Source organism: Equus przewalskii, chromosome 22, assembly GCF_037783145.1.
Source record: "Equus przewalskii isolate Varuska chromosome 22, EquPr2, whole genome shotgun sequence".
NCBI classification, from domain to species: Eukaryota; Metazoa; Chordata; class Mammalia; order Perissodactyla; family Equidae; genus Equus; species Equus przewalskii.
Genome location: NC_091852.1, coordinates 50,773,237 through 50,783,546, shown reverse-complemented (window position 1 = coordinate 50,783,546; position 10,310 = coordinate 50,773,237). Strand labels below are relative to the sequence as shown.

At 53.7% G+C, this 10,310-nt stretch overlaps 1 long non-coding RNA gene across 1 annotated transcript; it reads right to left on the bottom strand.

The window, feature by feature from the left end:
- Window positions 1-6,801: 6,801 nt before the first annotated feature.
- LOC139078566 (uncharacterized) lies at window positions 6,802-8,674 on the bottom strand. The gene is made up of 3 exons (XR_011531578.1): window positions 8,430-8,674; window positions 7,672-7,727; window positions 6,802-7,045 (listed from the first exon to the last, which is right to left on the bottom strand). It is a non-coding gene; the product is annotated as an uncharacterized lncRNA (long non-coding RNA).
- Between the last annotated feature and the right edge of the window lie 1,636 nt (window positions 8,675-10,310).

The window sequence follows — 10,310 nt, the reverse complement described above, 5'->3', positions numbered from 1 at the left end:
GAGAAAATTAGTCGATGAATAAGCTCGCTCACACAATACCCTGGGAGCTTGCAAGAAAAGTCATGGATGAGTCAGGAAATTATCTTAAACTTGTGCTTTTGGATGGGGGAAAAGCATAAGAAAGAGAACACACTTGACCTTGACACACAGAGACTGATTCTCAGTCTCGGCGGATGGCTGGGTCGTTGGGGCCCCAGATGATGTGAGAAGAGGCACAATGAGCGCAAAGGGCCAGCAGCTGCCCAGAGTCGCCTCCCCCTGATCGGCCACAGTCTCTTTCCTCATGCTGTCTGCTGTCTTCCGACCATGGGTGTGTATCCCAAAGGACAGCATCCCCGGGCGCTGAGGTACAAACCTTTTAAACACAAAAGGACGGACAGTCAATAAGAAGAGCTGGCTGATCCGGGGTCAGGGCTACTGTGATTGGCGCACCACTCTGTGAATTCCGAGTTTCCTTCTTCCCGTGCCGCCTGCACGTGATGTCGGGCTCTCCTGGGACCACAGGTCACACACTTTCCTTGGTGGAAAGGGCTGTGCTGGAGTCAGCAGGGAGGGGACAAGGCCAGTGGGCCGGGGGCTTACAAAGTGAATTAGATCTAAGTGCTTGTCGGGGATCCTATGAGTAGGCAAACCGGACATGTTTACAATAGTAGGCAGTGGGACAAACGCGGACAGGATAAAAGGCAGCCTTGAGCGATGGAGGCCACGCTGGAGAGCGCTCTGTAGCAGAGGCCACAGTGCCTGACCGCAGCCCCGGACTCAGGCCTGTGTTTCTCTGGGCGCTGGGGCCGGCAGGACCCACACTCGGAGAAGGCTGGAAGTGCCCAGAAGCTAGTCCTCACCCCACTCCAGGGACCACTTCAGCCTGTAAGCAACAGGAGATGGTGGACAAATGCCCTGGATTGGAATGACACAGGGGCAAGTGTTCTAGGGGGTTCCTCAGCGAGACTGCACCCCAGGTAACCCGCTCAATGATGCATCTTCCAGGCAGACAGGTGCTGACAAAGCCTTAACAACCGGCTTTCCAGAAAAGCACAAAAGCCCCAATCTTTAGCGTTTGCTGGTTTCCACAGTGCAGACGCGCCCACCCTGGCTGGATTTGTGCTGGCAGCGCCAGGTCACCAACTTTGGAGTGGGGCCCCCCGCCACACGGTGTCAGTGCCATGCCAGCAGTTGGCAGCCTCGGAGCACGGCTGATGGGAAATGCGCTGAAATAGGTAGGGAGCCAGGGGTGTGAGCAAGTGTCTTTGTTTTGATACAATTTATTTAATTGCCTGTTGATATAATTTAATTTTTAATCATAGCTAGGCTTAACACCTGGCTCAGAGAACCTTGACAGTAACAAGCTGGCTCTGCCTCCTTCCCCTCCCTGCTCCCCCTCTTACCCCCCTGCGCCTCCTGGGGCCTGTCCTCAATTAACCTCATATTCATACCCGACCCAGGTTCGCTTCAGGGGAAGCAGATCTCAGACAGTCCACCTGCAGAAAACAGGGCTGCCCCACCCTACTCCCGCCCCCGGCCGCTTCCTCACATTCAGCGGAGGGGACCTCAGAATTGGGCTGCAACCCCCGACTCCTGTTGCAACCACAGCTGGGATTTCCATAGTCACCTGTGCAACTCTCTTGTCTCCTGAGACAAACCAGGCGGGACCCATCTCTGCTCTCCATCTCTGCTCCCCTTTCCTAGGCACAGGTGGCACCTCGTGACAGCGAGTACCACTTCGGGGCCCTCCACTTCCAGCCCCGAGTGCTGCCATGGAGCCCTGCCTCTGGGTGTCCCTGGGCTTGGGACAAGTGTCAGAGTGTGCGTGTGTGTGTGCAAGGGTGTGTATGAGTGTGTGTGAGTATGTGTATTGTGTGTGTATGTGTGTGTATTTGTGAAGGTATGTGTATGTGTTTGAGTGTATGTGAATATGTATGTGTATACACGTGTTTGTGTAACAACTATCTGTGTATATGTGTGTGAGAGTGTGTGTATATGCAAGTGTGGTATTGTGTGTGTGAGAGGAGTTGTGAATGAGTTCATATGTGTGCATGAATGTGTGTACGAGTGTTTATGTGTGTATGAGTGTGCATATACGTATGTGAGTGTGTAAATGCGAGTGTGTTGTGTGAGTGCATGTGTGAGTGTGTATGAATGTTTGCGAGTGTATGCATGTTGCATGGTCTCAGCCCTCTTCCCTTCCTCCAGCAGCAGCACCCCGTTTCTCTTTGGAGTGTCCCCCTCACGCCCTGTGTGGTCCCTGCAGAGCTGCCAGCTGAAGTGGGCTGACCCCACCGGCAGAGAAGGGGCACGGGCCTGGGATGGCCGTCAGGGGACAGGTGACAGGAGCAGGGCTTGGATGGGGACCTGTGAGAAGCAGAGCATAGTGCGGGGTTGCTGCTCAGCGGACGGAGGAGGGGCCGTGCTGGGGGCTGCTGAGCGCTGTTGCATCTTGGAAAGAGGACAGTGACCCCGTGCCAGGCGGCGAGCTGTAGTCCTGCTAAAAGGGGGCTCAGGATGTGTCTGCCGCTTCCCAAGGCCTTCGGGGCTCCCGCAGGAACTGGGGCTCATACAGCTACCTGCTGTTTGAGAGACGCTTTCTGCTGTGGTCAGCATCTGAGAGGGCTAAGGGTCAGTGGATTGTGCCCCTGGGGGGGTGCTGGTTTCTCTGCCTTGGGTGGGGGGACAGAGCAGGGATGAGATGGGACAGGGAGAAGCCAGATCCTGCACTCAGCCCCGTGCTCCCATCCTATCGTCCTGCCTCAGAGCCTCGGCTCCATTCCAGCGCTGTCTCCAGGTTCAGGACTCTGGCGACCTTGGGAGCCCTGCCCCCAGGGGACCGGAAGCACACTTTCACAGCTCCCTCAATGCCCACGGTCAACCTAGCTTCTCAAGATGCCTGCGCCATGTGGAGGCAGGTCTGCACCTGCCCTCCTCGAAGGGTGCTGAGAGGCATGAAGCTCTGAGGGGCAGTGGAGGCTGAGACCAGAGGAGGCATTGCATCCCGCACCTGATCCACCCGCCTCACCTGTATCGCCACGGTCCAGTGCCGTCCAGTCTGGTCCTCAGGCCCTGCTGAGATGCCTGCTTCCTGTTGCTACTTTATAAACACTTTTCGCACATGAGTCAGCGGCAGTGAGGAGAGTTCACTGCAAACACAGACTCAGTTAAATAACTGTATTGTAGAGGGTCCCTGTTACCCCCTCACGAAATATACTCCTGGCTGTGCGAAGCCCAGGTCAGGTGTTGGTCACTCAGCCACAGCTGGGGGAGGAGCAGAGGGCTGGGCTGGTGCTAAAAGACGGAACCTACGAGGATACCGACTCAACAAGATTTCCCCCAAAATCTACGTACTGGACCAACCCAAGAACCAGGGTGGGGATGGAGAGGGGTGGATAAATAAAGAATTCCGTGGGATCTGAGAAGCATATGATGCCTTATATTTACAAAAGCAACGTATTCTGAGTGCCTTCTATGGGCCATTCCATCACAGAAACTAGCACAGCCCCCAGAAAACTAATAAAAAAGCCCTGAGTATCCCCAGGGTCCAGTTGACATTCCTGACTTAGGAAACCTCAGGCATACAAAGTTACAAATAACGGCAGTCAGTGGGGGAGGTAAGAATTGACTGAGGGTGGCCCCACTCGGGAGTTACTGAATTCAGACCTCTGGGGGCGAGGTGTGGGGGGATGGGAATCTGCATTTTAACCCCCACCCCAGAGGGTCATTTGCACACCTCGGCTGGAGAACCACTGCTATGTAAAGAGCTTGCTCACTACATTGTGAAATCCAGTTGTATTTTTACACCTGCTGTCTGCACCTGACTTCCAAGGGCACAGGCTGTGGGGTCCCGCCCAACCCCACCTGCCCGGCAGAGGCGCCCCAGCCCCCCGCCTGCAGCTCCTCGGGGGGGGCCTCCTCAGGCCTCTTCAGCCTCCCCCGGGGTCCCAGTCTGAATGTTCCTCTTGCGCAGGCTGCTTGGTTGTGGGAAGTCCTTGATGAGACCCGCGTGCCCTTGCACACGTTCCCAGTCGTGCCGGACCAATTAGGAGGAACCGGGGTGAGCTGCGAGAGTGGCTCAGTTTGGACCCGGTGCACAGAGCACGCGGCAGAAAACTGTCAACAGTTGGTCACACCATTTGTTTTGTTCTCAGAGTGAAAGGAACAGAACATCCAGGTGGACGGGCCTGTAGGGCAGAGACATCGTTGCAGACAAACCAGGCCGTTCCTGAGCATCAGACGCTGGAGGAGTGGCTTCCGGGGGCTGTTTTGCTTCCGTCCTGAGTGCAAACGACCTCATTCTTCTGGGTTGAAAACATGTCTTCAGGGCTGCCTTCCCCGGCCAGGGGAACAGCCAACAGGGCAGACACGCATTTTCAATGTGTATTCTGTCCCCACTTTACAGGTGGTGAGAGAGCAGCTCGGGCAGCTGACACCAGGTCCCGACACCGCAGGCTGCAGCCTCTAATGGGCGGGACGCCTGGTCATTCTGCCCAGTGCAAGACACCCCCTTGTCCCCACCCCTCCTCTCCATTTTGTGTTGTTCTCAATTTCTTGTTGTAGGTTATTTCTGGTTTCCTCTCCCAGCTCCGGCCGGCCACGGCTCCTGGCTGCCATCTTTGGCTGCCCATGGGTCCCCTCGCAGGGCCGGGGTTGGCTGGGGTCCCGTGGGTCCAGCATGGTCCTGATCAGCTGGCCGCCTCAGCCTCCCCTCTGGGCCTCACCTTTCCTGCCCTGTGTGATCATCATGTCTACGAGGGTCCCTCTTGGGTTCTCTTCACTTTATCATCACAACAACAAGGATTTTGCATTTTCTTTACTGTAAAGAGTATCTGAGAAGTCGAGTGACCTCCCTGTGGCTCCACAGCTGGTTCTGCTGAGTTCAACCTCCACCACAGATCTTGGCCCAGAATCGGCCTTTGTCTTTCTTTATTCTCCTTTCCCTCCACCCCTTGATTTAACCTTTTCTCCTGCTGTCCTTTCCTCCCCTGACACAAGCCGAGGTCCCCACCCAGGGCTGGAATGGGAGGCCGGGTGACACACTTACACAGGAATATCCAGAAGCACTTCAAAGGAACGCAGGTGGATTTTGCTCAGGGAGATGGGAGGGTAAGCAAGCTCTCCACTTTCCGCCATTGGAACCAGCTGGAATCGCCCCTGCTGGCTCTCCCTGCAGGTGGGACCTCTCTGCAGATGGACTGCAGGCTTGGGTCTTCGTTTCTGCCCTGGGCCTGTCCCATGCAGCCTATGCCTGCAGTCAGGAGGAACTTGCTGGAAGTGGTCTGAGGGCAGAGATGGACGGGATGGCAGCTGGAGAGACACAGCAGAAAGCATGCTAAGGCCAGGGCTGGGACACCGTGAGAAGAGGCTCCAGAGCTGGGGCCTGGGGCCTGGAGATGTGGGTGGGACGCAGAAGAGGCCTGGGGCCTAGAGATGTGGGTGGGACGCAGGAGAGGCCTGGGGCCTGGGTGGATGGGACACAGGAGAGGGGCTGGGGCCTGGGTGGATGGGACACAGGTTGGGGGCAGGGAGAGGTGGGCTTCGGCTTTCTGGGCTGTGATGGTGGGCGGGAGGGGAAGCTTCCAGGGCCTGCCAGGCAAGGGAGTGGGATGAGGACTGCCTTCCAAAGTCAAGCAGGAGACACTCCAGGCCCCTCAAATGGGAGCTCAAAGACTAGCGAACACTCGCGTTCTTAGGGAAGACCCAGCACTTTCTCCGCCTTCACACTTGTCTGGTGTCACGCCAGACGACAGTTCTCAATTCCCCAACATCGACTGGGTGTCCAACGATTCAGTTCAGTTCTGACACTAGAGTTGGCCCAGATCCCACAGGCTGAGGGCTGAGTCCCACAGACCGTGCTCACCTCAGATGCCACACACTTTTCTAGGGGCCACGTGTCTTCTGATCTACAGGAGCAGCCAAACGGAAGAGATGCCAGGGGCGAGGTATGTGGGGTGGGGGTGGAGCCCCCATGCCCTGTCTGGATGTGCCACCCTCCCAGCACGTTGATTTGCTCCCCTACCTGAGGCTTTCTGAAACCTGTCGTTTTGGGGTTTTTATGGGGTTCTCATTACATGATGGATTAAATCATTGGCCATTGTTGCGTAACTCAATACCCAGCCCCTCTCTTATTCTTATTTCTTATTACACCACAGTACTAGACCCCAAAAAGATCATGAGATCAATAAGGAGGAGGCAGTTTCTGGTTTTAGCCCTGGTGCCAGGAGCCCAGAGCCTGAGTCATGCCCAGGTGAGCTGAGTGCCTTGGAGGCCGGGCAGACCCACCCTCATTTCCAGGGGCAGCAGACGTGCCAAGGGGCTGGGAGTGCCTGAGAGGACTTCAAGGCCCCACTACCTTCCCAAGGGAGCCTGGGAGTGAGTAGCTGCATCTACAGCCCTCCAAGGAGGACCTCGCCCCCCGCCAGCCTTCGAGTAGGCCTGGCCACATCTTGGCCACCAATCCTCCTGTATCGGGCTCTGGGCCTGCGCACGCCTCCCGTCTCTGCATGGTGGATGAGACATGCTAAAAGGGGAGGCCGCCTTGAAAGATGCTTGGTTTCCAGTTCTTAATCTTTGGGGGCTGGGAGGAGAAACCAGGGGTGTACTGGTACTGAGTGTGTGCACATGTGTGTATGGTGGGCACCCAGTTTGTGGCACTTGCTGGTTTCCATGGTATAAATCCTCCATCACAGCCAAGTTCCAGCCACCAACACGAGATCACCAAACTCAGAGTTGGGAAGAGGTGTGTGGTAGTCACCATCATTTCCACAGAGAGATGCTACAGACCCAGAGAAGCTGAAGAGCACAGATGACAGCATGTTGTGGTGAAATAGGAGATGAGGAGTTATGGGTATTTACTACCTTGGATGTTAATATAACTTACTTAATTGCAAGCGTATACATTTTCATTTTTAGTAATGGCCATGCCCGACAACTGGTCCCCAAAGTCACCAAGATTTGGCGATTGACTCCAACAAATGGATACAAGCCAGCCCAAGCTGCCTGATGTCTCTCCAGCGGCTGCGCTCCACGGTGTGGTGAGCCCTCGACGCTGGCCTCTGACCTGAAGAAAATGAGACGTTGGAAGGAGACCGACACTATTTCCTTTGGGTCCCCGGGTGAAATTTGCACTGGAGCGATGAGGGGCACGTGTGGGGATCCCAGGGGCTTGGGGTACAGCTCAGTACTTATTTGGGGAATTGTTCTCAGGGGCTCATACTTGAGGTCCCACGTGCAGTTTTTTTTTTTTAATTGTAGTATTAATTTATGCTTTTCCATCATTTATCCCATTAATGACATTAAAAGTGCAGTGTGCTGACATAATGGGAAGGGAGGAAGCCTTAATCTTTTTTCTAAAGACTAAGGCATCTGTCTATATGTGCTCATGTCTGTATGTGTGTATGTGTACGTAAACGTGTATGTAAATTTATAAAATGTATAAAAATGTATAAAAACAGGGGTGGGAGCTTACGGACTCGTGAGGCACAAGCAAAACCGAAAAAAGGCTCAAGGAAATTCCCTTGTGTGGGGTTGTACACAGGTCACAGTACTGCAGAGAAAAGCACAGAAGTGAGGACGTAAAACTCAGCCTCCTGGGTCCTCCAGGAGGGAGGGGGAGGTGTGACTTGGGGTGGGCCCCTGGGGCATCTGGGGAAGGTTCTAGCACAGTTTGTGGGTGGTGGTACCCACGTTTGCCTTACAGTGCTTCATCAGGCTTCCTGTTTGCTCTACGCAGCCTTCTGCACCTGTGTATTCAACAATAGAAAGGTAAATATGTACGTTCATATATAAACACATGGCTAAATTTATATATGTGTGGTGTATGTGTGTCTACACACACACACGCATTATAAATATACACAATCTCTTTTTAATCTGAGTTGGCAAAAGTTTCGTCTGCGGAGACATGCTGGGGTGACCGGTTCTTCTTCGCAGCCCTGCCAGGCTGTCCTCGCTGCCTCCTTTGAATGAGGGGCCCTGTGAGGCCCGGCAGGTGCCGCTGGGGCTGGAGTGGTTCCCAGTGCTTTCCTTTCAAGGGCAACCTGGTGCTGCTGGGGCTGCTCAGAATGGGGAGTGGCCCAGAGTCTCATCCCCCTCCCTGCGGAGTTCCCAAGCCGTGGCCCTGGCCGGGGTTCTGACCCAGCGCATCTGAGGGGGGACTGCCCTGCCTGGAGGCGCGTCTAAACTCCTAGAACGTGCGCAGAGCAGGCTGGGGGCTGTGGCAGCGGCTCTTGGCTGATTGCCCAGGTTTCTGGTCCTCAGGGTGGCAGGGGACACGTGTCTGTAGCCACTTTCCAGTAAAGGGCTCTGGGGTCAAGGAAACCGCCCAGCTCCTTCCTCAGGGAAGTACCCTTCTCAGAAGCAAGCTCTCACTTTCTGGACCCCGTGGGGGTGGGGCGGGCGGACAGCTGTGGCTGCGGGGCTGAGAAGACATTCTGCTCTCCTACCTGGAAAGTGCAGACAACTGAGAAGGGCCAGGAGTCGCTGGAAAGTTAAACGAGAACCAGATCAAGGAATCACAGTGGATCCCAAGGGGAGAACCTGGGGGCCCTGGAAGTTCCCGCCAGGGGCACAGCCGGAGGTGGCAGAGCCTCTGGGCAGCGTCAGCAATTCTGGAGTTATTTTCAGCCACATGTGAACTTAGAGAAGGCAGTTTCCCTCTTCCTGACTGTTCCTGTAAAGGGGTTGTCATTCGTGCCCCCAGCTTCTCAGGGTTCTTGTGAAGGACAAGATAGCTTTGTTTTGACTTTTGTTGAAGGCGAAGTGAATTACATCTTTGTTCTTTTCATAGGCCACAATATTTACAAGTTCATTTCTTTGAATTTTCTTTTGGCTGGATTATTTTATCTGCAATTCTGAAGGTGACTAATTTTCTGCTATTTCTCCATCGTCTTGGCCAGATATTTGTTTGGCTTGGTTTGGTTCTTAGAAGCAAGAGAAGGGAACGGGTTTTTATGGACCACCTCCTGTGTACCCAGGCTGTCCCGGGGGCTGTGTCCACATTATCCTCTTTAATCACTTTATATAGGAACTTCTGTTAAAAAAAAAAAAAAAAAAAGACAGAAAAATGGTAGTTCTTAATTTATCTTTTGCATAAAAAGTAATTTCTTACTTGATTTGTGGTTACAGGATGTGTCAGAACCTTTAAAGTGTATTCGACTTTATGGATCGTCTCTAACAGCTTAGCCAGCATCTACTGGATCTTTAAGGACTCTGCATGGAAGAAAACTGCAGACAGCAATTCCCTACTCATGGATTCAAAGAATTGTCACAGAAGAGAGACTGCATTCTCCTCCACTTTTTGTCCCCATGCATATTACTTGTTTCCTCCAACCCCACCGGGTTGAAATTCACTTTTCCCACAAGACACCTTTAGTCAATATTTGAAGGCCTATTTATGTAAATATGAGGAACTATTAGGACTCCCTGCAACAGGAAACCTGACCCCCTCAAAGGCATCATGATAAACAGTCCCCGACCAGAATAACAAACCGGCTTCCTGGAACAGGCTTGCTCAGAGCCGGCCAGAAGAGCCTGAGAAACGTCAGCCTGACCTCTGCCTCCTCGTGCGCACAGCCTGACCTTCGAAGATCAAACATTGTGCCCAACACGCCCTCCATCTCGTAATCCTCCTGATGGTCCTGGCTCGCTATCGCCAGAGGCCCTGGGCTGACCTCGGGCCGTGTCAGAGAGGGTTGGGTGCATCCCCCAGTTATTTCAGCCCGTGGCGCCAGAGCAGAACCTTGGGTGTTCTGGCAGGTGACCTGCTGAGCTTCGCTCCATTTTGGTTTCACCGAAGCAGAGTAAAATAGAGACTTGAACACATCATAAAAGATGTCATTTTTCTATGAGAAACTAAAGCTACACAGGGAAGAGGGAACAAGTTAACTAAAAAGACAGGACCCTTTTAGTGTTAATGTTAATGAAATAATAGCAACAATAGGGATGGGACTATGTAAAAATGGGAGGCTGCCCTGTCACTTGTTCCAGGTGACACATCTCTGACAACGTGGAAGCTGGAGGAGCGTGGACCTGTCTGGAGGGTCCTGGGCAGTGGAGCAAAGGCCCTGCCGTTCTGGATATGAGGGTCTTTGGTGTTTTGCAATGGCCGTGAACCTGGGGGGGCTGCTGTTGGGATCATGCCCGCAGGGCAGTGCCCTGTGGTTCTTTCCGACCTCAGGGCCGCTCTGCAGGGTTTCTAGTGTCTGCATTCAAGTAGCAGATGAGTCACTGATAACGCACCCTCGTATCCTTCAAGGAGAATCGTGGTCTATCTTTGCAACACTGTCGTGGACTTATTTGTAATATGCACAGAAGTGGCTCCAAGA